General features: G+C 40.5%; 1 protein-coding gene across 2 annotated transcripts in view; it reads left to right on the top strand.

Annotated features, from left to right (window-relative positions):
* The window catches only part of ppp1r3c2a (protein phosphatase 1 regulatory subunit 3C2, duplicate a), a 46,709-nt gene that overhangs the window by 6,250 nt on the left and 13,542 nt on the right, over window positions 1-26,917 (top strand). For both annotated transcript variants that reach the window (XM_085926358.1, XM_085926356.1), the window contains exon 2: window positions 1,141-1,227. The gene's annotated coding sequence lies outside the window, so the exon portion shown is untranslated. The remainder of the gene's footprint in view (window positions 1-1,140; window positions 1,228-26,917) is intronic.

Raw genomic sequence — 26,917 nt, 5'->3', positions numbered from 1 at the left:
CAAAGCGTGTTGGCCAAAAACCACTCGAGGTAAAATCAGAGATCACAACACACCACACCACATGGACAAATGTTTGTCTTTTCCGTTGGGACACACGTCGTATAAAAGTGAATTGCCTAATTGCAGAGCAGCTCTGAGCTCTTGGATGTTTGCGCTCTTGTTCTGGCCAATGAGTATGTTTGCAAACTATTTGATGTATTTGGTAGTTGCCAACTCTACGGAATGATTACGAAACAATTTCCATGGGATGTTTGAATAGGATTCAGACAAAAAGGGACAACAAGAGAATCTTTTGTACTTATTCGTGTCCGGCGCCAGGTAAACTTCCCAGCTCATCCGAGTTCCTGGAATGCAGCACAGAGGCATGAAATTAGGAAACCAAAAACGCTGCAGAAACTTGTTTCTTTTGGCACGATAGACTGAGCCTCCATAGAGCTGACGGAGGAGAAGTTGGATGTGGAGTCTGGGGAAATATCTGCGGCAGAAATGATACGGGAGGAAAACGCAACCTGTCCTGTTAGCTGCATGGCGAATGGTGGCTCCGTATGTTGTGTGACCAGCTGCCACCTGGTTGGGCGAAAGCAAATAACCGGCAGGCCAATAACCCAAGCCAGCTGGAAATGAGGGCAAGCGGGGGCAACCCAAGAGGAAAGTGGAAAACGGGAACAAAATTGGCCACTGTTGGGGCATGGGAATTGCCCCAATCAACTCTCGATCACAAATACAGACAACCATTAAAAGTCACATTGATTTTTATAAAAGATTATGGGATCGAGATATGAAACTTTTTGGTTTCCCTGTTTATTGGGAAGATGTAATGTTAAATGCAACTACTGTGCATTATGCCCTTTGAAATCCAGATCAAAGTTTTTTCTTCTGGCTCATCACACCAAACAGATCAAGCTGGAATTCATGAGTAATTCTGTTAGTCCTCTGCTCTCTCCTCAGGGAAAGAAAAAAGACAAACATCGGAATCCCTTATCCTGTATCGCACGCTAAAAACAAAACCATAAACGTTTTCACCGTGAAGTTCGGCGATTGCGAGATGCCCTGTGTGCTGCTGCTTTTTGTTGTCATAAGTTCAATGTCTCGCTCGTTTTCCTTCTTTTCGCTGTCTGTTGACTGCCGCTGTGCCTGCAGGACACCAGAGGATGAGGACGGAGGCGGACCTTGACTTCATGCTCCAGTGACTACACGCATTGAGGGATGGCAACAAGAAGGGACGATGTAAGTAACAGAGGCCAAAATAGCTTTTTCAGTGCACGCAAACATGTGAAAGATGATGAAAATGGGAACTAAAAACATTTATAAACAATTAATTTATTTTAATATTTTGACCTGTAAATATAGAACCTGAAACATTAGCACTACAAATGATTACAAATAACTTCAGAAAAAAATACAAGTGGTTCATGAAGCAAATTTGAAGCTTCATTTTCCACGAGGAGAAACGGTAAAATGTATTTGTAGCGTTGGTGGTGGCATTTGACATACTATGACAGTTCTGATATTAACCTTCTATTAAAAGCCACCATTTAGATGCTGCTGTATTTTTACATTTTAATCCTCCTAATGCCGTTTGAGAGTTGGAAACCAAGCTGTGCGAGATGAGCGGGCATAGGTGAATTTGAAGAGCGTACCAAGATTTGTGTGAAAAAATTGAAGCAAAGCATCACAATATTTTTTTTTTTCCTTTTCATAACAGTCAATGGGTTTGATTCGAGCTTGGGGTGGGTCAGTGCAGGTTGCTGCTCCATCCCTGGCGAATGTCAGCCATCTTTCACTCTGTTCTCCTTTATGTTTCTGCCAACTTGCCACCCCCCTTCACTCTATTGTATGAATATACAGTCCCCTTTTGGGTTTATATATTTTTTTATTTTTCCCAGCCTCCGTCTAACTTCTCTCTGTCAGCCCCTATTAAATCAGAGAGATTGTAGGTGTCTCCTCTGAGTGGGAGGATTCACTGCTGCTGCAATGCCTTCCCTCCTCTCAGCTTGACAAACTCCTCTGCACAACTCACCGTACTCTAATTTATCCCTCCATGTTCTTAGCAGCCCGTATATGCAAGCAAACCTGGCGGTTACGCTATTTATCACACGCCCCCACCTCCGTATTAACTGCGAGTCGTGATGAACTGCGAGCGCCGCCGCAAAGTTAATCATTAAACTGACCAGTTTCCATGCACCGCCTGTGGCGTCATGCAGGTATTACTCAACCAACCAATCTGTGTTTATTTTGAATTCATTTACCTCAGTCGGCTCACATTTGTCGCCAGAGCCTCCATGTATTCCCATTTAATATATTTGCCTATTACTGCCGCAGTGTTTTCTGCAATATTTTTTTTTTTTTACTCCGACTCTCATCGGCAAACCGGCAGCTGCTATCAGCAAATGGCACCGGCCTCAATGAGCGGTACTAAAATGACTGAGTAAATTTTGCACAGCTTACACTTGCTCCCAAGATGGTGGTTAAAGCTGGGGGAGGAAAAAAAAAAGAAAAAAATGTTGACCTATGTGAGGCCTCCGTACTGTATATATCAGCCAGAGCAGCATGCAGGAAATAATCCCCGGAGTTTTGAATTATTATGTGTCGGGAGGTCCTTAAATGGATTTTCTTGGAAGCAATGGAAAGCCATAGAGCCAGGAAATCAGGCTATTTTGCTGTGGTGGTGTTTTTTTCCCCATTCTTGTATTGATTTTAATATTACCTAGACTTCTATAATCCCACTTATACAATTAGATTTATCTTCGCTCTTCTATTGAAGCCCAACCGTAGTGATTAATTGAGTCTCCATTGACAGGCCTCAATCAATTTAAATAAAGGATTGCGTTCCAACCGCACCAAATCCAGAAACTGCCTTCCTGGGGGAAAAAAAAAAAGGATATAACGTAAGGTGATGGATGACGATGATATCTGGCCTTTTAAGATGGCAAAAGTAAACAATCTTCATGGGAAAAAGAAACGGTGACATTTCCTGCCTTTCTTTTTTTTTCATTTCCGTTGTGATGAAGGAAAACATACTCTTCCTGCTCTGTCCTCTCAAGCTCTCAAAGGTCAGCCTGGACAACAGCCAAGTGCTCTAATTATGTTTTACTTGGGGGTGGTTGTCCAGGGAGCCGCATTGGCGCAATAAAGGTTTTGGTGCGTATGAAGGTGAAGGTTCAGTCTAAAAATTGCTTCCATTTTATCGAGAGAGATTTGACCCTCCCAAGACAGACGCTTGTTTAGAAGTTGCTGATTGCTCTTATTTTGCGCTTTATTGCTTCGCTCGCTTACACTTTTACTGTGACACTTAAGGCGCGACAAAATAGGAGGTGACATTTTGATGCATCAAAATAACTCTTGTCATTTTACCGAGTGACAGCGGACGAGAACAGGAATCAATAAGGGAATCTTGAAAAGTAGGCTCAAAAACTACAGACAGCTTTTAGTTGCATTTTGATTTGCTGGGAAAAAAGAAAACATCGGCCTCGATTTTAACGCTTAGTTAAATTTCGGAACTTGTGGTTGAAGTTACAAAACAGTACACAGCTATTCATTCGGTTCCAAGCTGAAGGTGACCCCGTTGGAGCAGGTATCTCGCTCTCAACTGCTTTTCAACTGCCGCCTGTGCTTGCCACCAGAAAGCCCCGACTGAAAACCACTTTTCTAAATTGCTACCATTTAATGGAACACCTTGACCTGTCTTCCTCTCGCAGCCAAATATAAATAAAAAAATTGGTAGTTGAAAGGCCTTCCAACTTAGTGGAGATGCCTGAAGAATGAAAAAAGAAAAAATGGAAGCCATCAAGCATCACTTTTGCATAGCATCCTGACAGACACTTTTCTTTAAGAGCTCTCATGTGGGTTAAATATGGCAGCATTTTTTTAATGGCCCAATTTAGCATATATATATATATATATATATATATATATATATATATATATATATATATATATATATATATATATATATATATATATAGTAGTTACATGGCCATCATAAGTGATACAATCCTTTTCAACTATGAGCAGTATTAATTTTGTTTACTTTAGAGTCGAGGTTTGGCGGCTTATTGAAATCTGGTGAGAATTTAAATGTAAACCACAAAGCATCGTGCATGTTAAACGAAGGCGGCGAGCGATCTAATTAGTGGTGACTGCTGGCCTGAGTGACAACTTGTTTGTGCAGTGTGTCGATAAAGGGAGGATGTTTGCCAAAAGCAAAGGAAATGGACAAGATAGTTTTTCTTGTAGCTTAGTGTGTGAAGCCAAGCTGGTCGTTTATGAAATTAACTGGACTAAAACTGGCGTGGTACTTAATTAGCAATTTATTTGCATAATTGGTGGAGTGGAAAACACAATCTGGGTTTTTTTCTCAAAGAAAACAAATTGAAACCGCATGAATCAAATCTTAAATTGAGTTCAAAGATGATTCATCTATTACACGATGCATTTTGCTGCTTTGGTTATTGAAACTGACGAGATTAATTGCAGCGGCATTTGGTTCACCTCTCACTGGTCACTACATGATCTGTAAGGGTTGGCGGGTGAGGAAAAAAAAAAATTGGATTACACATCCATCTGCACCCGAGGAGAGCTTTTGATCCTGGCAGGAACCCCACTTACCTGCAGGCTCGACTTAGAAGTTCAACTTAAAGCATGCTGAGGACGTGTAGCACATCTTAGCCTTCAATCGGAGTGAGGAAAAACTGTTTGAAGACGTTTACATCATAGCACTGGTGGAAGCACCGGGGATGTTTTGGAGTTGGGGGGCAGTTACAGGTGTAATTATTTAATTAACAGTGCATTTTTCATTGGATTGGAATTTTATTTCATTATTGTATTTTTAGTTTTGATTATTTTTTGGAATTTTATTTTATTATTGTATTTTTTGTTTTTATTATTTATATCGTATTTAATTTATTATTTTGACTTATCAATTTTATTATTTAATATTTATTATATTTATTGATTTTTTTCTACTATAATAATCGGACAGGGAAGACGTCATCTCAAAGTGCCATCGTTATGAAACGCCTGCTGAATGAATGTGCTATGAACGGCAAGCATTCAAGAGATGAAGAAAAAAAAAATACCCCGCCTCTCTGATAAGACCAAAATCAATAGCAAGCCTCTTTTCATTATTGTTGTCCTCGCCCGGTCTCATCCACCAATGCCTATTTGGTTAGCGCCAAATAATCCGTCACAGGATGGCATCTTTCTGAGAACCAGCCTATCGGGCTAATGGATTACTGCTGGTTATTGAAGACACAGCAGATAAGGCAAAAGTCTTTTGTCACTATTGAATCCATTTAAAAAAAACAGAATACAGAAGAGACTAAAACCCGCAAACTGAAATAATACATTTAATGCTGCGATTGCTACGGCAACAGCAGCAAATTACCGGGCGAGTCCAATTTCTTGGTATGTTTTTAACAGGCACATTAACCAAACCAGACTTTCCCCCGTGTATCTGATAGATGGAGTGGGAAATGGATCACTTGCTTTGATTAAAGTGCCGCGTTTGGCTGGCTTTCCACATCATAATCTAAGAATGGATTACACTGCAGTAATGTGGGTCACAATATTTAGCAGCGGTGAAGTCACAGACAGGGACAATACTCAGGATGGGGGATCCAACCAGAATTTGAGAATTCTCTTACTACAAGTCATATCCCTTCTCCAACCAATCATTTCGCTTCTTTGTAAAGGTGGATAGAGACGACTGTTTTGAATTATTGAACAATAACCAGGGAGGAGCGTTAAGGTCCAGCGTGCCGTGAAACCAACCTCCACCCAATGATCAAGGTGACCGGTACCGCCCCATTCCCATGACACACTTCTCCCTCTGATGGATTGACCGTGCGTCGGACAAGGACTTCACGAAGTCATCCGTGACAAAGCCCCTCAAACTTTTGTCTCCAGATTACAAGTTTTGCTTCAGTATCTTCCAGCATCACTTGTAAAGCGGGGTTGTTCTTTTTGCTAACTCCTTAGAGTCATTCATCAAGATTGCCTCATGCTAATGAATCCTTGCACAATTTTTCCCCCCTCTTTAATGATCCCCCTTGTTTCCCCCGCTTATCACTATCTCCCATGCTCCTTTCATTTACAGAAGGCAGCCTTTCATATACGTAACGGATAAATGAAATGCGCCTGTAACGTTTTCATCCCATCATGTTCCTCCTTATCTCTCCGCCTTCTTTTTTTGCTCGCTAGCCTACTTGTGATTGAGTGGATGAGCCCAAGAGCCGCAGGACGGTGCTAAACTCCTACACTAAACTGCATTGTACACGCCGGTTTCCATTTAGAGGATGAGTTATAGATTTTTTGCAGCAGCAGCATCAAATGCAGAGGGGGAATGTGAGAAAGATGGAAAAAAAAATAACATACCTGAGGTTGAGAGTTAATTAGAGGTTGCAACTTTTTATGCTCTGCTGGGACATATTGATTTTAGTTTTCAGAGACAAACACGTGAGGGACATATAGGATTAGAAAAATGATTGAAGTCCATGAAACAATTGGAAAGCTATTTGGGTCTTTTGGTGTAATACTCTAATATCGTCTCAGGAGCTATTTTCAGTTCTGAGCTTGAGACTCAGATCGACACGAACTAGCAAGTAGCATGAATTATTTTGCTGTATTTTCTATCTGTATTCTTCCAATTCATCCGCCATCCATTTTTTATGACTTAAAATTAGAATAACATTAATCACAATCCATTCTAATACACCCGAGACATTGTTTGTGCCTGCTGTATATTAAAGAGACAAATAGATTTATCTTCCACAACCACTCTGACCTCAATACATCTGCGCCTTAAAAAATTACTGCAACATTTTTTGGTTTCTAAGACGACGATATGTATTTATAGCAACAGTATTTAAGTCATGTCAGTCGCAGGCAAGTCAGCCGGGATGGTTTCGCGACTATTCAAATCGCCGAGGATCTCGGCCTTCATCAGGCGGCCCCGTGTGTCAAAGTGCGCAAATCGTGACGACCCCGCAATTGGCCAATGATGAGTCGAGGATTTACGTTCACATTAAGAAAAGCTTCAGTTCCTTTGACACCCTGACAAGGATAAGCCGTCTAAGAAGCCGAAGGAGGGAAATGCATTTATCATCTTTACACAAAATATCTGCTTGCTTCTTGATTTATCACTGGATTTTTTTTTTTTAATTAAAATACATCTTCCAACCATATAGGAACAATTTAAGTGAATCTTCTTAAATATCTCATCTCTCCTTCCATTGTGTGGTTTTGATTGATAGGATGCTTTGACCCTCGAGTGTCCACATTCCTGCAGTGGATGTAGATGATGATCGATGTTTCAAGTGACTTCTTGCGGCTAATAACCTCTTTTCCCATCGATTTCCCCTGGCCAGATAGCGCTCTTTGTTCTCTTTCAACAAATGAAATCTGTCCCCCGCTGTCCTTTGCTCAACATGTATTCCTCTCAAGTTAGCGCCTCTCAAAGAATATTGCACACGGAGCGGCACACTTCCTAAGCTAATCTCTTGAACAAGCTCAAGGCAAATAGCATCATTTTTGAGTGTCTCACTTCAAAAGTTTGGTTTTATTTTTCTGCAGGATACATTCGAAAGGGCAAAACTTGAAAGGATCCGAGACAGAGCCCTGAGGGGTCTCTTTTCACACACAGATCACAAAGACACACTATTTAAAAATTTAAATGGTAAAAATTTGTATTATAGAACTTGTAACCTTTAATTAATTTATGTACAGGTCACACACTTTATAAATAAAATTAAAAAGTGATAAGACAGCTATTTACTCAGATCATTTTTATGAGCCATTCTCAATCACATCATTGGGAAGTACCGGTAATTTAATCAAGTTAATCTCAACATGCTTTTTGCCTGCAGTATTTTGTGTGATTTAATTTACTGAATGTTTTTTTTTTTTTGTTTTTAAGATTTGATTTCGGACTTGCAATTTGCTTTTATCACGCTTCCCCATGGTGATATGCTTCCAGGACTGTGTTTCTGTGAAAATGTTTCTTACAGCCAATCAAGCAAAACAAATTTCACTACTGACAGACCATCATTGTGAAATTCCAGTTTTGAGTGATTAATTACCCCGTGCTTTGTTTATGCAGAATAAGGACTGCAGGTCTCCCGCTGCTCTCAACTAACAGCGAGTTAACTTGTACATGTAGCTTTTTAATTTTTTGGGGGTAGCAGCTAATAACAATCAATCAAAGAGAACATGAAAGAAGATTTCTGAGATTTGTGACCTAACTAGTAAACTGAAATTTAAGACAGGTCTGTTTTTCAAAAGTTCCATACCTCCGCCATAAAACTTTCCCAAGTCTTTGAATTCCATAATTGAATTAGAAGAGATGAAGGTCTTCATAAGAGAGGGACATCTGGAATACGAATAAGGCACAATAATTTCCGAGTGTCTAAGTAACATTGAATTAAGTTGATGGGTTTTATGTGTGTATTTTACCACTCAGTTCATTTTTTATCCAGACCTCCAAATTCATATTTGGGTGTCAGTCCTCATACTTGATAAGCGCAGATCCTTTAATCAGATTTCCTCTGCAAAGTTCCTCTCGCAAACTTTTAATAGCTTTCATACAAGAAGAGTTTCTCATTAAATAAATAATAGAATGACTGTGAAAATGTCTGGCACTTTTACGTGTCGCGCGTTGAAAGGCGTACCGTGTTGTGTTAGATACTGCAAGTGAAATAATGCAAATAATGAGGAAATAAGCAAGCGCATAAATAATGCCATCTGGATGAGTGCTGATGAAATTGCATCAAGTAAACCAAGCGCCACTATTTGTCTTAAATGTTAAGCACTTGCTTAATTCCTGATGAGGAGGGGGGTCGATTGGGGAGACCGGAGCTTGTGAGCTGTGAAACAGCAGAAACACGCTTTGTCAATTAGTGCGGCTAAGTAGAACTGATTCCAACGTATTCATCAGAATATGATTTGCTTAACCAGCAGCCATTGCTGTTCACTCTTGCAAACTCTCAAAAGTTCCCTTGCATGTATTACACAAAATTAGAAAATGGCCGACAGAATCTGCCAGTCACTGTGGTCAACTTTTTTTAGGGAGAGCCTTTGGTCTTGCATCTGATTACTACTTTTGGAAGTGAAACTTTTCAGCCCAGTAGCTGCGGACTTTTCAAATATGACGGGGGGAATAAAGTGTGATGAGTAGTCAATCAATAAAATATGTTCCGCATAGCATAGCACACCTCGAATTTTCTGGAACTATTCGCAAGGAAGACATCCATGCAGGGACCTTTTTTAAATAAATTCAGACTCACGATTCGGGCAGTGGTTCAAACTGCCTTAGATGTCTCTTTTTCAACACTGTAACTCTGCTTCAGGGAATTTATGTCCTGAAAGGTCTGATTGGCGATTCTCTGATCATTGTCGCCTGTCAATCAGTCTTCCAAATTTGTTAGGTTTGGGGCACAAAGCAATCAACATTGTCATGTCAAGATTTGTTCAATTTTCATGCTGCATATCTGTCAAAGTGGGAGGTCAGGTCAGCCCACACATTTTTTTGTTGTTCTGAATTGAATTCAAGTCTGGTCATGAAAACTATCTTTCCCTTCTGAAGCCCATTCTGGCTGTTTTGCATAATTGACATGCTTAAAGGTGAAGCACCGAGCCCCTTTTTTTTTCTGACAGATTTGACTGGTATTACAAACTGTTGCTTTGTGAAATGACTGAGCCTCATTTTTTGAGTCAGTTAAAATCTAGTAAATCAGACTAATATATGAATAAATATTTATAATAAATATATGTATATATGAATAATATATAAAAAAATAAAAATAAGAAAATATATATAATACAAAAAATGTATATAAAAATATCAAAAAAATTATATAATATAAATTATATGTAATATAAATAAATATTTAAGCCTATAGAAGCTGTACGTCTTGCTATAGTTCAAATGCAGACACAGGAACTTCCTTCCCGTTCTTGCCTGCTTCTCTCGTTATTCCACTCGACACTTTTTCCACCCACTTTGGCCTCCAGTCGCTCATCCTACGCACGAACTGGGTCACGTTGACCTCTTCTCTTTCAAGTACGCATCTGAAGTGACCTGACAGGACAGAATACATTTTGTCCTGCCCAGCACTTTCTTTTCATTCCACGGCCTACATTTTGTTTACCATTTTTATCTGCCGGACTTAAATGGAGTCTTACAGGAACCGCTTTTACTTTAGACGTGAGTGTCATTCTTTTATTTGAGTCTCCGCTTTGATGCCGAGCCATGCAAAAGATAATACGAGAATAGCAAATTGGTTGTCCTCCACGCAGAGAACGTTCACATTTTCCAACAAATAGCCTAAGTTCCGATCTTCTCAATGTCTCTTAAACGTAACTAGTCCAAAGATTTAAATTCACGCTTGTTGTAAAAGTAAAGCACGTATTTATTCTTTTTATTTCTTGTCTAAATTGGTTCACTAAGTTTCTGCCTTTTAAAACCAGCACTGTGAAATGAGCCTGTGAAGACACGAGTAAAATTAATTGGGCCAACATGCCAAATGGTTGCAGAAATTATGGAACGATTAGCCAACTTCTACGGTTGTAACCCACAGAATAACCAGATGCTGTCAAATTTCAATTTATTAGCCTGCTCTAATAGAATACAAAATAATGCGATGATACGCCAATTGTAACTAATGATTATTTTAGAATGACTGACTTCAATTATGTAAATCATTCTATGATCAGAACACTTCAAATATAAAAGATGCCGGTTGGCTTCACCACGACACGCTCAAGTGGGTCAACGAGGGGATCCATTTTGAAGATCCAACACGAGGGAGCCGTAGACAATCCCGGAAGAATCCTTCCATGATTGCATGAAAGCATGACAGAGAAGGCTGGGAAAATGTTCGAGACTCCCCGGGGGACAACTTTGAAGGAGAAAACTTTTTAGTTTTGCAAATCTGTCTGACAGAAGAGGGAAAAAAAGCACATTGGACAATTAAATATGTAATCTCCCGAATAAAAAAAAAAAAGCCATGATGTACATCTTTTGCTTGTTACTTATCCCTTTTAAGCTCGGTCGAGCAAATGGCAATATTGTTGAAAGTTCAAGTAAAGTTCATTAAACGAAAAGAAGACGCTCATTAGCAATGATTCCCAATGATCATCGTCACACACACATCTTGGTGTGGTGAAATTTGTCCTTTGCATTTAACCCATCCCCGTGTGATTTTGATCCAACTTTGATCCAATTTTGAACCCACAACCTTCCAGTCTTGGGGCGTAAACTCTACTACTAGGCCACAGAGCTGAGCTGTCATTGTTCAAAAGGGTAGCCGAGCAGTTAAAATCAGCCGAGTGCACTCGCACTTTGGGGATCTTCGTAAATGCTCCGATTGAAATTGCATCACAGAATGCAACAAATTAATAGTCAGGCAGATGAAATTCTTTTTGCGTCATAAAAATCATGATCAAATCCAATTTGGGTTGTTGTCTTTATTTGGGTCATGGATAAGGCCTATCCTTTATAGTCTTTGGACCAGTACTGGATTAGTATGAAGTAACTATACTGTATAAAACTGATTTTAAAAACTATATATGTGGAAGTAGTAGTAAATATTCACAAAAATGGTTATATCGTATGTCTTGCTTGCACGGTTCCTGTAACTCGAAATTCCGTGCATGAATGAAGAAAATCAGAGGCAAAGGGCGATCTTGAAAGATTCATTATGCGTAATGGGAAGAACTTTTACTGCAAATGGATCGTAATCGCGGGCCACGGACCTCTTGCGGTCAAATACCTAGTAGTGATGGCGACCGTTAGAATAGTTGATCTTGCTCTGCTCTCCAGTGACCGCTATTATCTATTATCTCTATTATTATGAACTCAATCTAATTAAAATGACAGCAGAATGCATATTGAAATGACAATGAATGCAGAAAAGATGAGTGCAGGGTATCACAAGTCAGAACAACCATTTGGAAAATGCATTTCTCTGCTTCTACTGCAAGTAAATCTTTTGAAAGCTTGCCCATTTCGCAAAATGTATCTGTGAGCAAACCCTTTCATACATTCGGATAAAAATATGTCACATCCGTAATATTCCCAACTTTCTAAAATGCCGTCAACAAATCAGTCATAAGTTTGTATTTTTCTCCGGCATGTTTTTCCAAAGCCACTTAATCGACAGGGGGCCGGTGAGAACCGGGTTGCCCGACACAGCATGTTTGGTGATTAATCACGCAACGACTTTGTGTCTTTCGAGCCCGCCAGCTTCTTCTTCAGTCCTGCAACATCTGGGGATGTCTGGAGACATCAAGAGAAGGGTGGGGAGGGCAAGTACCACCTATTTGTCTCTGTGGGACAAGAACCAGACGTGCTGCCTCAAGCTAATGTCACCCCTCATCCTTTTAGCTTCAGGGTCCCCGCTGACCCTGTTTGGACTAAAAAAAATAGGCCCGCCGTCTTGTTACGTGACACAAAACACTCTGAAGGACTGGGAACACGGGAAGTCTCCGGGCCGCACATAGGTGACAATAACAACCAGGCCAAGTAATATGCCTGTTGGTGAGCTATCAACAAGAATAACAACCTGCTGTGTGTGTGGGAATAACAGTTGACATAGCACGTTAGCGGGAAAAAGCTCAAGACAGCGACTGGTCTTAAAAATAGCAACAAACACACAAACAGGCGTTAGGAACGGACAGATAGCAGAGATGAATCGAAGCGAGGCTTGCTTGAAGCAATCGGCTGGTCTAAAAGTGGTGGAAAAGTTTCAGTTGACAGACAGTAAAAGCAGCAGAAAGGCTGAGAATTCTAAAGCGATGTCAGTAGTGTATCTTCCCAGTCAGTGGAGCTAGAAATAACAACAATAATGGCCTCTGTCCACAAAGTCCACAAATGTAAAGTTTGGCTTCCCGAAATCTCTATTTAGCTGGCTTGCATATATAATCGTGTTTGGAATTTTATTTTGTGGATGTAAACTATCCCCCCGTGGGTTTCATTAAATGCGGCGCGGTGACTCAATTTAAAATCTAAAATGTATACACCCACACTATTAAGATAACGGATTATGCATTATTTACAGCTCTATGTTAATTGTAGCGGTAAAGAGGTTGCGCAATAACACAACCGCATTTAACGCCGGCGCTACGAGTGACCCAAATATTAGATTATGACAAAAACAAGATCGTGTGAACAAATAACGAGTGGGTGGACTCGACAATAATTTCAATTTGCTCAAGTAGCGTCGCATCGGGCGAACCAAAACGTTTTGCTCCAAGCGTCGTGCACTCGACTTATTGTGTTGAAGATTCTGATATGATCTCTGGTGCTATCCATGTGATTCACACTAAATCATTTCAGTGGAGATAAGATAAATCATATGCAATGAACTTCATGCAGATGAGATATTTTTGGCTATAAAAGAACCAGCTGATTATGCAGTGGCCCTCGTGCCCGTTCCAGGAGGCAGCTGTGCGGCGGAGATACACGAGCTGCGCTCCCCCTTTTCACTCCCCCTCGCTCGTGACGGCATGATGAATGATCAGCGCAGGGAAAATGGAGCCAGGGCAGCTCTGACATGAGGGAGTCACGGGATGTACTGTACACGCGCTGGCTTTGCTCACAAGTCTATTTCCATTTTCAGTTATCCCGCACGTCCCCGTGGCCGGGAGCCGGAGCACGAGACCTTTTAGGATGAATGGCAGATTGGAGGCTTCCCTCCAGTGTGATGTTTCACAGGTGTCACTTTGGGTTGTGTATCAGAGCTGACAGTTTGATGGTTGATGACCTTTGCGGGGACACATTGGGACATAAACACTCATGTGGATTTTGCAAATTTGTATTTGCTCAATTTTAAGATTGTCTACCTTGGTGGGAATAAACTAGACTGAGCCTACGCTCCCCTGTCACTGAAGACAGTGGCGGCGCTAGGATTTTTTTTTTTCATTGGGGGGGCTAAGGGCTTTTGTTAAAAAAATAATAATTTGTTTTTTCAGATGCCCCAATTCTTCAGAAAACACTGATAAACAAACTAGGTGTGGGGGAAATAAATACAACTCCTAAAGTGCCAAGTTATTACCTAACTCAACCAAATCAATCATGTGTTTCACTGACTGATGAAAAAAAAATTACCATCCCTATCTGTTAGGGGAAAAAAAAATTATGGCAAAAACACACAAATAAATTGTCCTCAAAGTCAAATCACCATTGCATCAGTTTTCGAAACTTTCCTGATGATTGTTTCATTACAACTGTCTCACACCAGTGCTCGCCTTTGTTTGCTTTTTCTCAATATTGCTATTCATTAATTTCCCAAAAGATGTTTTTGCCGCAGTGAACTGAATCCAAAGTGGATGCTTGTTCACTCATAATTTCAGTTTATAAAAAGTCTTTGATAAAAGACACAAGCGTGGAAGGTCTCTGGAATAATGCCAGAACCAGAACTCCGCACAGAGATGGGTCGACAAAGAATGTTCCAAGCACAATACCAGCATGTCCCTACTTGAAAAATGTGATGCGCAAGATTCCTTTAATACAAGAGTGTGATTCATTTCCTCTCACCCTTAATAACATCGCAGATGTAGTAACACAATATAAATACCAAAAGGTCATTTTTTGCACATTTTCTCAATAAGTGTAAAGTTGTAAAAGCCTCTGTGTGTAGAATAGAAGAAATATGAATACTAATGTGGCGTTTCCTATTTTTATTACTGAACCAGCACGAGGCTTTCTTGTTTTCAATACTTCTACATGGGATGTGTATCATAATAATGTGACATTACATTATTCCTGCGCGACTCAATAGCTTGAACATTATTATGGAAACGCAATGCAGTGGCGGAATTTGATTTTAATGTTGAGGTAAACACAGAGATTAAGAACGGAGTGGCAGTCGAGGAAATTCCTAATAAGCCGATAGCGGATGTCAAGGCACGTATACTTGTGGGGTCTCAACTTTAGCATTGCGAAAGACCCCTCGTCTCCAGACAGCTACAGATGTGAGTGAACTTTCATTAATCTCACCAACCACACAGCTTGCTTAATTACGGCCATTGTTTACCTTTATGTTGGCGCGCTCAATGAATTATTGATGGATGCCCTGAGCCAGTCACTTAAGCAGCCAGCAGCCGACAGACGGACACCTGCCAGCGCAACGTCGCCCGTTCTGAATTATTACGTCGATAGCCGTTTGTTTGGCCCACGGCGGCGCCCTGCCTGCGGCGGCTGTTTGACGACGTGATAAAACGGTATTATTATCAACAGATCATCGAGTAGCCTGCATGATTATTCATATTCCTAGCAAGGACGTAAACTACGTGAATTGAAATATTGCGCCATTCTAATTTGCACCCAGTTTGCAAAACTTGCCCTCAGTGGCCCATTATAGCTCTCTAATGGCATCCGTGCGGTATACATAAAAATCCCTCAATTTCCACCGCAAATAAGAAAGCAACTGAGTCCAAAGTAAATCCGTGAATGATTACCCCCTCCCAACAATAAGCAAATCCTCAGGAACTAAAATTCAATTTTCCGCAATCCTACAGTCCTACTGCTAGCCGCCATTCAAAGCTCGTGAGGATTTGGACTTAAGGCGACTTAGAGGTGATTTATGCTGTAACCCAAATGGCTGCGCCGGGAAGAGAAGACAGGCAGCGGCCCTCAGAAGGAAAATCTCAATGTGTGTCATGACTCACGGTTGTTACGCTTTGCATGACAAGGTAGAGCTTGGCCTTGTATCATTTTTGTAAGGTTCCGCTGGGTATCTCCCGTGCGCACACCCAATTATGTCAAACAGTTATGGCCCGCCCTCTCACAGCCAACTAGGGAAAAATAAAAATAAAAAATCTACCGGTATGCTAATGCACTTGAAATACAGTCTAGAAATGCCTTACATGACAAAAATTTCGATTATTTCCATCGGGATTGAGTAAGTGCATTTTTTCTATCTCGCAGGTATCATGAAACTTGAAGTTGAAGCAGGTTAGCTCAGTCCGGCCATTTTAGATGCCGCCACAGAGGTGAGGCGGAGAGGGCGGGAATAATAATGAGGCAGGAAATGGAAAGACTTGTCAAGCGGCATTAAAGTGTCACTTTGAGAAAACGAATCATCAGGCCACCTGGGGATGATGATGGACAAGAGCTAAAGAACATGTTTTGTTGATGCCACATTGAAACTTAAAAGTATTATATTCCCCACATGGGCATGGTTTGCTTCCTCTTTACAAATAATAAAAAATAAATCACAGTGCCACATATTCTCAATGTTTTTTAGTTTTTTTTTTGTTGCACTGAATAAATAAGACCAGGGCTGTTTCACATCTCATCCAAAGAGATGTGAAGTGGAATGACAATAATGTCAGAGTGGTACAATGTGTTTCTCAAGTAGCCTTAAAGTGTCACTTTCACAATGTCAATCACCATCACATCACTGAAGGGTTTCCGAAGGGGGCCGCGTCGAGATGCTTGCGGCATGCTTGGCTACACACTCCGACTGCAATGTGGAAAGTCGCTTTGTTAGTCGCCTAAGCATGCCACTGGCATGCACCATGACAGTGTTTTGAAATATTTGGGGGTATTAACCAGATTAGAAAAATTGTTTCAATACACTAGATAAAGTTACAGACTTGACCTCATTATAAATAACGCCGTAATTGAATCACCGTATGTTTTGGATTATAAGGCGCCTTTAAAATCCATAAATTTTCTCAAAAATCAAATTATATGCAAGTTAGAGTTTTAAAAAATATATGTAATGACATCCAATTTGTTTTGCATGTTTGTTTTGCCAGCATACAAAGTGGAATAAATCCAACCCAGTCAATTTGAAAGTTGGCTTTGGTGCTTTGTGATCTATTTTGAGTAACAAACAACATTTTCCCATTTTTTCTCTGCGCGTACCGACAAAGGCCGACCTTTGGGTTTGGTCGTACAAAGGCCGCTGTCTGAAGCACTTTTGGAAGCTTGAGAAGTCAGCATTGAAATTCAACCGTGCCTTTTTTGAGAATCCCGAGCACCTGCAGGAAGCCGTTATCCTTTAGGAAGGTAGTGAACCCCCCGTTGCGTCTGACTGTGTATTGATGGTGTGAATTTGCCCACCCTGTGGCCGTAAGGGATTCATTGTTATTTATTTATTACATCCAGCCTGTCTGCCTTGGGTCATGTACCTGCTTTGTGATCAGCGAAAAAATGAGGAGCGTTGACTTGTTTCAATTAAATTGATATACATGTACACCAATCGGGGCATGTACCTTAGAATCGACACTTTCGGTCTGTTGCGTACGACGCTATTTATTATGTAAGTATCCAAGTCGTTCCTTTTGGTTTACACTCCATTTGCCATTTTCCCGCGTCAATTTCAGATCACATAAAGCAGCCCTAATGCAATAAAGTGATTGATGTTGTTCTGGTTCTGCTGCATTTAGCAATACTTTTTTGGGCTGTGGGAGTAGCACATCAAAGACTCAATAGTATTATTTTTTTCCACCTCGTTGCTGAAATGAGGATGAAAACGGTCCAGGAATATTCTACAGTCGAAGGCCATGCGGGACCAAAACATCAAAGCTCATCTTTCCGTCAAAGCAGTTTACACCTAGCTTAATTGGTACTGCCCTCACTTTGGAGATTTATAAGATGGAATTTAAATCTTTGAGGAAAAACAACTTTTTGACATTGGTTTCATGTTGCGCCACAACATGATGTGACATTCATTACTTTTTTATTTTTTCCCGAGAGAGGTTTCTTAGTTTTTCAGCCGTGTACAGAGCCTTGGGTTTTTATAGGCACACATAACGTTGCTGTCAGCAGTCCTGTGAAAATTGATGGTGTGTTAGTGGAAGTCCATGTGGAAAAAGAAAAACCAGAGACTATCAGCAATGTCTGAAGGTACCATTGATGTCGCCGTGGAATATATGTCTTAAAGATTTAATTACAAACCTTGAGAAGAGCCACCAGTGGTTTATATGCAAATGAAAAGGGAACTGGTGTTCAATCATCAGTAGAGAGGCGGCGAACAATTTGGTGCAATGTTTTAAATTTCTTTTCAAATGGAATATAGAAGATAAATAAATGCACTGAATAATGAGATGAGTCATCAATGCTGTATGTAGATTCAAGAAGACTTATAGAGTTCAATCCGATGCATCGGCAAAAAAAAAAAAAAATTCAGATTCAACCCGTTTTTGTTACACCCTGTAGTATTTGATTCATTTGATTATTCTTAATTACCATTGCATTGATTGGCTTCTTTGCTCACCTGTATAACGAATGCAACGTATTCCTACCCAATTTGTAACGGCCATTCATCAAAAAACAAAAAAAATCAAGGCTCAGGATAGTATTTGAAGCTCGTCTTTATCCCTTGGCACGGGAACACACGAACGAGTCTGTGTTAATTTACTGCATGGCGCCCAGCCTGGATGATCCTATGGGAGTGCCGGCGCCCCCTGTAAGTGAGGCTGAACGCTTTATCCCGTGGCATTAGTCGCTCATGTTTGAGTTAATACCCTCGAGTCCGTCGTCGATCTAGAGGCATTAGTGTCTGACACTCAGCGGTTCGGGATGGGAGAGACTCTCACCCCTTTCCTGTTGGACTGCCGCTTCCCAATTGTTTCTCTCACTCTGGCACTTTGGATTCGAGTTGTCAAATATGACAAATGACACCCCAGGAAACACTTTGATCAGCTACGTCAGAGGTGGCTAGGTCGGCTAGCAGAAAGAGCCACGTGAGAAATGGATGCTACCACAGCAATAGGTGAAGATATGTGATATAAAGAAAACAGACTGATGGATCAAGTTTAAAAAAAAAAAAAAAAGAAATTAGTAACTCAGTGTGCTTCATAACCCTGTTCAAAGATTAAAATTGTTTGTGTCGTTATGATAATGAAGTATGCATATTGTCCTCTGCAATTTAAAGCAATTAGAGGAGAAAATCACTCGACTTTAATCATTTCATTTTGCTTTTCTGTGGCACATCCCCGAGACTAATTAATTATGATATCTGAATTTAAATTACTTCTGTCTCGACTTGCTGATAATCCATTGGGTAATTGTGATTATGTAAGTGTTGTTGACGGACTGGTTAAATAATATATGACTGTCACAGTACATTGATTTATCATAAATGATCATTTGATTGATTCAGAGGATTTTTAGAATAGTCAAGGGTGATGTTTATTTGGCACGGCCATATCTACTAGATATTCCCGTTTCAAGGTGATTGATGTGTATTTTTGTTGTTTAAATGCAATTGATTCAATGTAAACAACATTTTTCTTCATTAAGAAGAAACTAAATTTCCATTGATTAAAGAGCGTCTAATGCACTGGTGAGATTTTTTTTAAATCACATCAAAATTAAGTTTGCTCTGACATGAAAAGGTAAACAAAGAACCCCCATGACAGGTCCAAAGAAATATTCCATTAGAATTGTTTTTATGGATTCAAAATATATTATCCCAGGAGCATGTCCAATGCCAAATTGATGATAATGATTAATGTTGATTCCAGGCAACGTCGAATTTTGTAGCAGTGTATGACATCACCACCGTCACCCCAACCACACACACACACGCACACACACTTCGGCGGGGAATTGTGTTTCATGGCAAACCATCTTGTTCCACATTCTATCATCACAGCCTGTGTGTTATTTTCCAAAATGTCCTTCAGTCCCTCTACCATGGCAGTGACCTGCCCCTCCCCAAGGGGCTTCACCTGTGTCCCATTATCTTACCTTGCCTGATCTTTTCATTCACCGTCCTCATTTATGTGTCCCAGATTGTCTTGTTCAAGTATTCCAGCAGTGCTGCTGCCCCCCCCCCCCTTTTTTTCCCCAACCCTTTGTTTATTCATTCCGATTGTTTCTTAGGGTGAATGTGTCTTTTCTTTTTAGGGTCCCATCTGCCTCTTTGCTTGACTTATAAATAATGCTGTTTACACTTGGACTGTGACATGTGACCACACTCCAAATACTTTTTTGTTTTTTATGATTATCAAATATTACAGCACTTAAAAAAGGGGGTTCACATGCCGTCTAATTCCGCCTTTTCCCTTTGATATGCAGCATGTAATCTGTCTTTGTACATCCACAAATGGATGTGCTGTCATAATGCGCTACCAAGGGGGCTGGTTTTTTTTTTTCTCAGGCTTCCGGTTGACTAAGATAGCGCTGAAAATGCATTTTCCCGTAGACACAAATGGCTTTTTAAAGCGTGATCTATGTTTTTAAAACGACCAGTGTAGGTGTGGATTTAGTCACTGCTACAATGACAGATTACAGTCCGCACATGGTGTGGTAAACAAACAATGATCTGTTAGCACATTAGTCTGTTGTCTTCGCAGCGAGCTAAGAGGCATGATAGCCGACAACGTCTGAGGGGCAACACCGATGTTCATTATGAAAAAGTGGCAGTGCTCACATCTAGTCAGGGAGCAAATCCATACTCGGATGCTTTTCAGCAATGCTGACTCAGTGCGAGTCAATTACACCCTGAGCTCGGAGTGGCGGGCAGGGCAATTCCGACCGTGTCTGCACTGAGTGATTGCTGAATTTATTCATCAAGGTATAAGTGGCACTTGAGTCGCACACGGGTGGAATGTAAAACTGAAAAGTCACCCGGGTTTGAAGAAGACATCTGGAGGTTAACTGGGTGGAGCTGAGAACTGCTCATTAGCATGACTGGGAAGGGTCGTCGAGTCGGAAAAGGGCGTGGATTGGGAAGTATCATAAACGTGGGAAAGTGAGGTGCACTTTTTGTGCGGAGACCAATTAGATGGCTTTTTGTAGTTTTTGGCAACCTGTCAGGGCCATTCCGTAATTTGAATCTTTAGTTGAGGCATACATTGGTTAATTTCAATGCCTTTGGCCTTTGTGATGCTGAAAAATGAATTTACTCAACCTTTGAGATTTCAAGCGGATGCCGAAAGGTTTTGTAGTCAAATATATCGTCAGGGCTGTTCATACATCATTCCATTTTGTTCCAGCTGAAGAAAGATGACCTTAAAGCACAAAGTATCTGACATTGGGGTTATGTAAGAAACGCACTATTATAAATGATGCAAACAAAAAGAATACAACTTTTCTTAGCCGAGTGCGTTTTCTTCAAAACAACCATTTCAAACATTAGCGCGCATAAATAGCATAGCGCAATGCAATTTAAACGGAGCCGGTCGTTTCAGCACCACGGAGAGCGACACAGCGAGAAAGTGAGAGAAGCACAGTAATGCTTTTTTTCCAGCACCATGGAGAGCTCCAAAGACAAACTAAAGCGCACATTCGGGCTGAATGGAACGAGCTGGTGCGACATAGCGCTATACATGACAATAGTTAAAAAAGAAAAAAATTCTATCATCAATTAAAGCTCTCAAAACGGATGCTGCCTGCAAGAACACGGACGGGTATTTTCTTCATTAATGGAATGAAATGATTACTAGCCTGTTATTTTAGAGAAGCCCGCTTAAGGCTCTTTGAGAACGCAATTTGAGATAATCAAACTTTAATGAGATTTTATGAGGGGGAGCTTTGAGGGAAAGTTTAGCCTGAGCTTGCAGTCATTTATGGACCTTCCGAGCCGGCGCCTGAACTGGGCCGCATGTTTTAACACGGGCTCCAGTGTCACACTGTGCCTGTCAAACAGATGCTGAGTCAAATAAGCTTCCAACTGCCGGGACGGCAGAAAGCAGTGAGCTGCCGCTGCCGTGTTCAAAAGGAATGCGGCGGCGCTTTAAACGCGGAGGTATGAAGATGCAAGGATAACATCAAATGAGAGAGAACAATCAGATTATGAATTATAGAAATATTATCAGCCCTCATTAAGATGAAGCAGATCCTGGAAAAAAGAGAAGTGAAGCATATTCACTTCCTTTTCACACAGGATAGTAAGGCCTTCCTCTTTCGCTTGAAGTCACTTCAACCTTTTTAAGGAAACGGCACACATTTGGGATGTAAGTTGAGCTGCAGAAAGCAAAAAAAGATGCAATTGGATAATTCCAAGCAACCAAATTTGATAGCCGATCTAGCTTCTTGCCAGCTAGCTAACTGTTTGTTTCTGGCCTTGGTAGTTTGTCGTCAAATTCTGCTTAAGTCTCATGAGAACAGGCTGTACCGAGAGAAAAATACATGCTGGGATATAAATGGAGTCTACCGTTTGACATGATTGTGCTACGGGAGAAGAACAACGCTTTCTGTACGCTCCCATCTGACCTAGTTTCCTTCTCCTTACCTTCCTGTCTGTCCTGCCACAGCAACACACTTGAGCTGCCCGAGTGAGGCATTGCGCACACGCCTGGGATTTATAAAACTTTGCTAATAATATTAATGACGTAAAAGTCAGCGTACGAAACATAATTAAATATATTCAATGTTACTTTATTTTTTTTATTCATTGAATTTATTATTTTATTAATATGTTCAATTTTTCTTTAGTTTATTTACGAATTTGCTCATTTATTCTCATTGTTCATATGATGCTTAAGATATGCTGAAAGACAATAACTATCATTGTTTACATCTGCACATTTCTTTAAATTATTCATAATGTACAGGTATACCAAACTTAATTATGGAAGTTTGCCTTGAGCAAAACAGAGCTGCTTGTGTACATAGCTAAGCAAAACAGAGTTTATGTTAATTTAAATATTTATTGGATCCCTCACCTTAATATTTAATCAAATCTCTCTCGGTATCCACAGCATTCGCTCGTAAGTCTGACACAATGAAATGTAGCACAAATGCCAACAATAAATCGATATTATTCTGCATAGCTCAGGTGTGTCTCCTTTTGTGCTGGAAGAGGAATGTCCTTACATAATTGGACCCGACACTTATTTCATTCGGTTCTGTGGGCGGACCAATAAAGAAGGAGCCAGATTAAATTATTTGATCGGATTCCTTCGCGCTGATATGTCCCGCGGGATTTTCATTAGCAAAGTGTCACAATTTTGAATTTCATATTTATCTTGAGTTGAATCTTAGTCGTCTTGCGTTGGCGTCGATTACATGGATTTAAAAACAATAAAAAGTTTAGTTTTGGGCTATGTTTTTCCTACTGTGCTTTTTTTTTTTCTTTTCAAAGCAGCCTTCTTGTAGTTTTAACCTTCATGTCAAAACCAGCACATTTTGTGTCAGCTGGATGCCAATTTAACGATTGATTGTCCTGATAAAGTTTTTCCTCACATTTCCAACTTGAAATAAAAGAGTTGAAAGAAAACATCCAATAGACATTTGTTGGCCTTCTTGTTTCTTTGTCTGGAAAAAAAATATATAATTTCATGACTTTAATGACAAACGAGATATGCCTACTGCGGACACAAGCTAACCGGCAGAGGAATTCATTAACTTTCATTAAAGGAACGGGTACTGAGACGACCATTTGTTGTTATGTTTGGAGCGTGTGAAGTCTGCCGCCGCCGTCGTGCGCATTTTCCCATCGCCTCTCTCTGCGAGCAGTCCATTTCATGACTTATTTAGTTTGTTTCTGATTCAGCATCTGTCCATCTCCCCCCGTCTCTTTATCTCCCTCCCACGCCGTGCTTGGATGTTGGAGTGTGTGCACTGGAGCGGCTCACTAAAGGTTGCCTTTCATTCCGCTTCTGTTCTATTATTCCACGGCTGTCGTGTTCTGAAATGTTCTCGTTGCCCAAACACTCGTGTCTACGCGTCGAGATGTTTTCGTCTTGGGCTTGGGCTTCAAAGTCTTATTTTTTTAACGTTGCCATTACCATGTTCTAGACTTTGTGTACATGCTTTGTTTTATTGTTTTATTTTATTGAATAATCGATTAGGATATGCTCCATCTTATCATCTAATTATGACTTCGTTTTTTTTTATTCCGAATATTCAAATATTACAAATAATACAGAGCTTCCTGTTTGTTCTCAGATAAAGTCCTTGCATAGAACCAAAATGAAATTGAGGAAGAAAAATAAACACACAGAGGGAAAAAGACATTCAGAAAGGAGAAGAAGCACAGCATTTCTATTATAGTGACGGCATTTTTTCCTTTTCCCCAAGTTCAGTTTATAATACTTTCGCATTTCCCACAGAATCTAAATCAGCTTATTTTGAATTGGGGCCACTGTAGTTGTCCCCAATTGGTCTTTTTCAGTTAGAACCACACAAGGCCTCATGGGACACAACTGCTGGAGGAAATGGAAAATCCTCATTGGATTCCATGTCGCACCAACTCGTCGGCTGCCACAACTTTAAATGTACCTGGGGATGAAGTGCATTTGACAGCTCTTCCAAAACAAGACCTGCTGAGCAGTTCTAGCTGTGCAAGGGCAATAAAGAAGGGGTGTTAAAACTGAAATAGATCCCCAACAATGAGAAAAGGGTGGGTGGAATCGCATCAGGCGCAGAAATGGCACAGCGCGACACTAACAGCTTGAAAGGCAGTGCAAGACAGCGGGAAGATGCGGCGAGACCCCCCCGGGGATTGCTAAACCCTGCGTCATCGTCATTTTAATTTCTCGGTGCGCAACCCCAGATGATTGGGGAGTAATGATGGTTTTACTAATGGGGCCTGTGATTCTCTACTTTTGCATGATCATTTGCACTCCAAGCAACATAAAAAAAAATATGGCGCCAATGAGAGATTTGCATTGATTATACTCACACAAATCTCATTTACATTTTGGAGTCAAGCATCATGATAAAAAATTGCATGGTAAAAAAATGATGGCTTAAGTTGATGGTTAAAATTGGATCATGTATCAGACACGAGCATGAGCGGAAAGTTTCTTGGAAAATGTGCTTGTCACACTGTCTGCGCCTCGCTCCCTGTTTGAAAAGTGATTTATCGTAGTGTCAATCGGTCCCCCCCATGTGAACAGCCCTGAGGTTGGTGCCCCATCTACACATCAACTCAAGGAACCTTGCATGTCTCGCTGACACGTAAATTACGGCTGCAGAGGTCCGCCAGATGTGTGAGTACAGCTTGCATGGCAGTTGAGAGTGAGGAAGTATAATCATGAGGGTTTGGATCATTAGCCAAAAGAACAATAATTACTTTTCGGGAAGCGTAGCCTTTGGTTAATTTATCAACGTGTACCAACATAAAAATCAGCAAGCTAGTTTTGATTGAGTTGAAGGAATCACTGTTCAAGAATACCAGGAACCTTTAAAAAATATATATGTTTTCCTTGATTAGATCTGGTATTAGAATGGTTTTCAAAATGGCATTTAGAAATGTGATAAAAAAATGTCAGACTGAAATTGGACCGATTCGTTTCCACCGTTGATGCTATTTAGGGTCACGGTTCCGGGCATGGTGCAAGAAAATTGGCGTTGTATGAATAATTCTGTCTTATTTGGAATTATATAGGAATCAATTCATAGTCTCGATCTTCAAATTTGTTAAATCGGAAAAATTGACCGTATTTTCCGTAGTATACAGCACACATTGACCGTATTTTCCGTAGTATACGACACACTTCAAATTTTCTCAAATTTCGACATAATCACAGTATTAATGTCAACAACTCTGAAATATATTTTTGATTTTGATGTGTTTACCACTTTTAATTCGAGCGAGAGAGATAGATACATGTTTTAAGGGAGCAGCTGTATTTTTTGGGTTCATTGGCTTCCACTGATGTAGCCCAAAACACGCCACCCATGAAAATGGGGTCTGGCTCTTTCAGTGCCGTAGGGGTACTCAACTCCGGAGTCAACAGACATTGCCGTGATGCTCTGGATGCCTCCCAGTCTTTTATTCCGCACCAGGGACGAACCCCCTGCAGACAGCAATGCAATCATCAGAGGATGCATTTAATTTCCATAAAGATGACTTTGTTTCCTAATTAATCTCCTGGCTCCATCTCCCCGTTTTGCTCCTGTCACTTCCTCAAAATGAAACATGGCCGGCAATTTGTTAAATCAATTATTCCGGCTAGGAAGCCGGGCTTCTTTTGTCAGTCCACCTCGAGAGCTCACACACGTACACACAAATGACAGGAAAAATACAGAAAAGCACATTGAACATCAAAATGTTGTACCTGAAAGTAAGAATGTGAAGAACGTTACTGGAATTTGGGAAACAGGCGAGAGCGAGAGAAACGCTTTGTCCTTGTTGACATGGCAGCAAGCTTTTGTAAACGCTTGGCTGACGAGGAGTCTCCTTGGCCTCACGCCGCAAACTCCCAGAGCAAAACAGAACTACTGAGCCCCGAGGGAGGTTGATAGACACAGAAACAAAGGCAGGTGGAGATACAGATTGGTGTTGGGGTAGAATGTGTGCGAGGGGAAAACGAGGGAGCAAAAGGTGGAAGCCGTAGGTGAGGAGGAACAGCAGTCGATAAAACCAAAGGAAAATCGGCGTAGAAAATAACATATTTACTGACATACTTGTAAATTAGCTTTTAGAATCAAAATCAAAACAAACATAAGGTCTGGACTGGCAAAACACGGAAGTTTGGCGATTTAATTTAATACGTCCTTCCAACAATTTGATTCAAGGATATCATGATGATGTAATGATTCGATTTGGTTCATTTTAGTGGGGTTACAATTCGATACGAAACGAGCCTACGTCTGTATTTACTTCCGAATATAATCACGAAATTGATCAACTGGGCTTGCCATGCAATCTAACAAGTTTTCTCAATGGGATTTAAATAATCCGCTGCGGTACAATCCGAAAAATGCGGTTGATTCGATTCGCCAACTAAAATATGATTTTTCCATTCAAATCAATTTTTGTTCTATTTCTAGTGCTGTTCTCATGCTTGTCTTTAAAACATAATTTCAGATGATGACGTAAAGATGCAACTTTACAGAGACTTTACATTTATGGATAAGGTGTGCAACGGTGGACTGATTGCTAATGGAAAAAAAAAAAAAAAAAAGTCTCCCAAATGGGAAGACAAACAGAGGTGCCCCACTATGGCGTGGGCTGCATTAGGCAGAAGAGAAATAGTGTGGCAGGATGTGTTTAAATCAGAGCGCTCG

The sequence above is a fragment of the Syngnathus leptorhynchus genome, chromosome 12 (genome assembly GCF_054491065.1).
Source record: "Syngnathus leptorhynchus isolate UIUO chromosome 12, UIUO_Slep, whole genome shotgun sequence".
In the NCBI taxonomy this organism is placed as follows: domain Eukaryota; kingdom Metazoa; phylum Chordata; class Actinopteri; order Syngnathiformes; family Syngnathidae; genus Syngnathus; species Syngnathus leptorhynchus.
The sequence above is the reverse complement of the archived record's forward strand: the minus strand, read 5'-3'. Positions and strand labels throughout refer to the sequence as shown.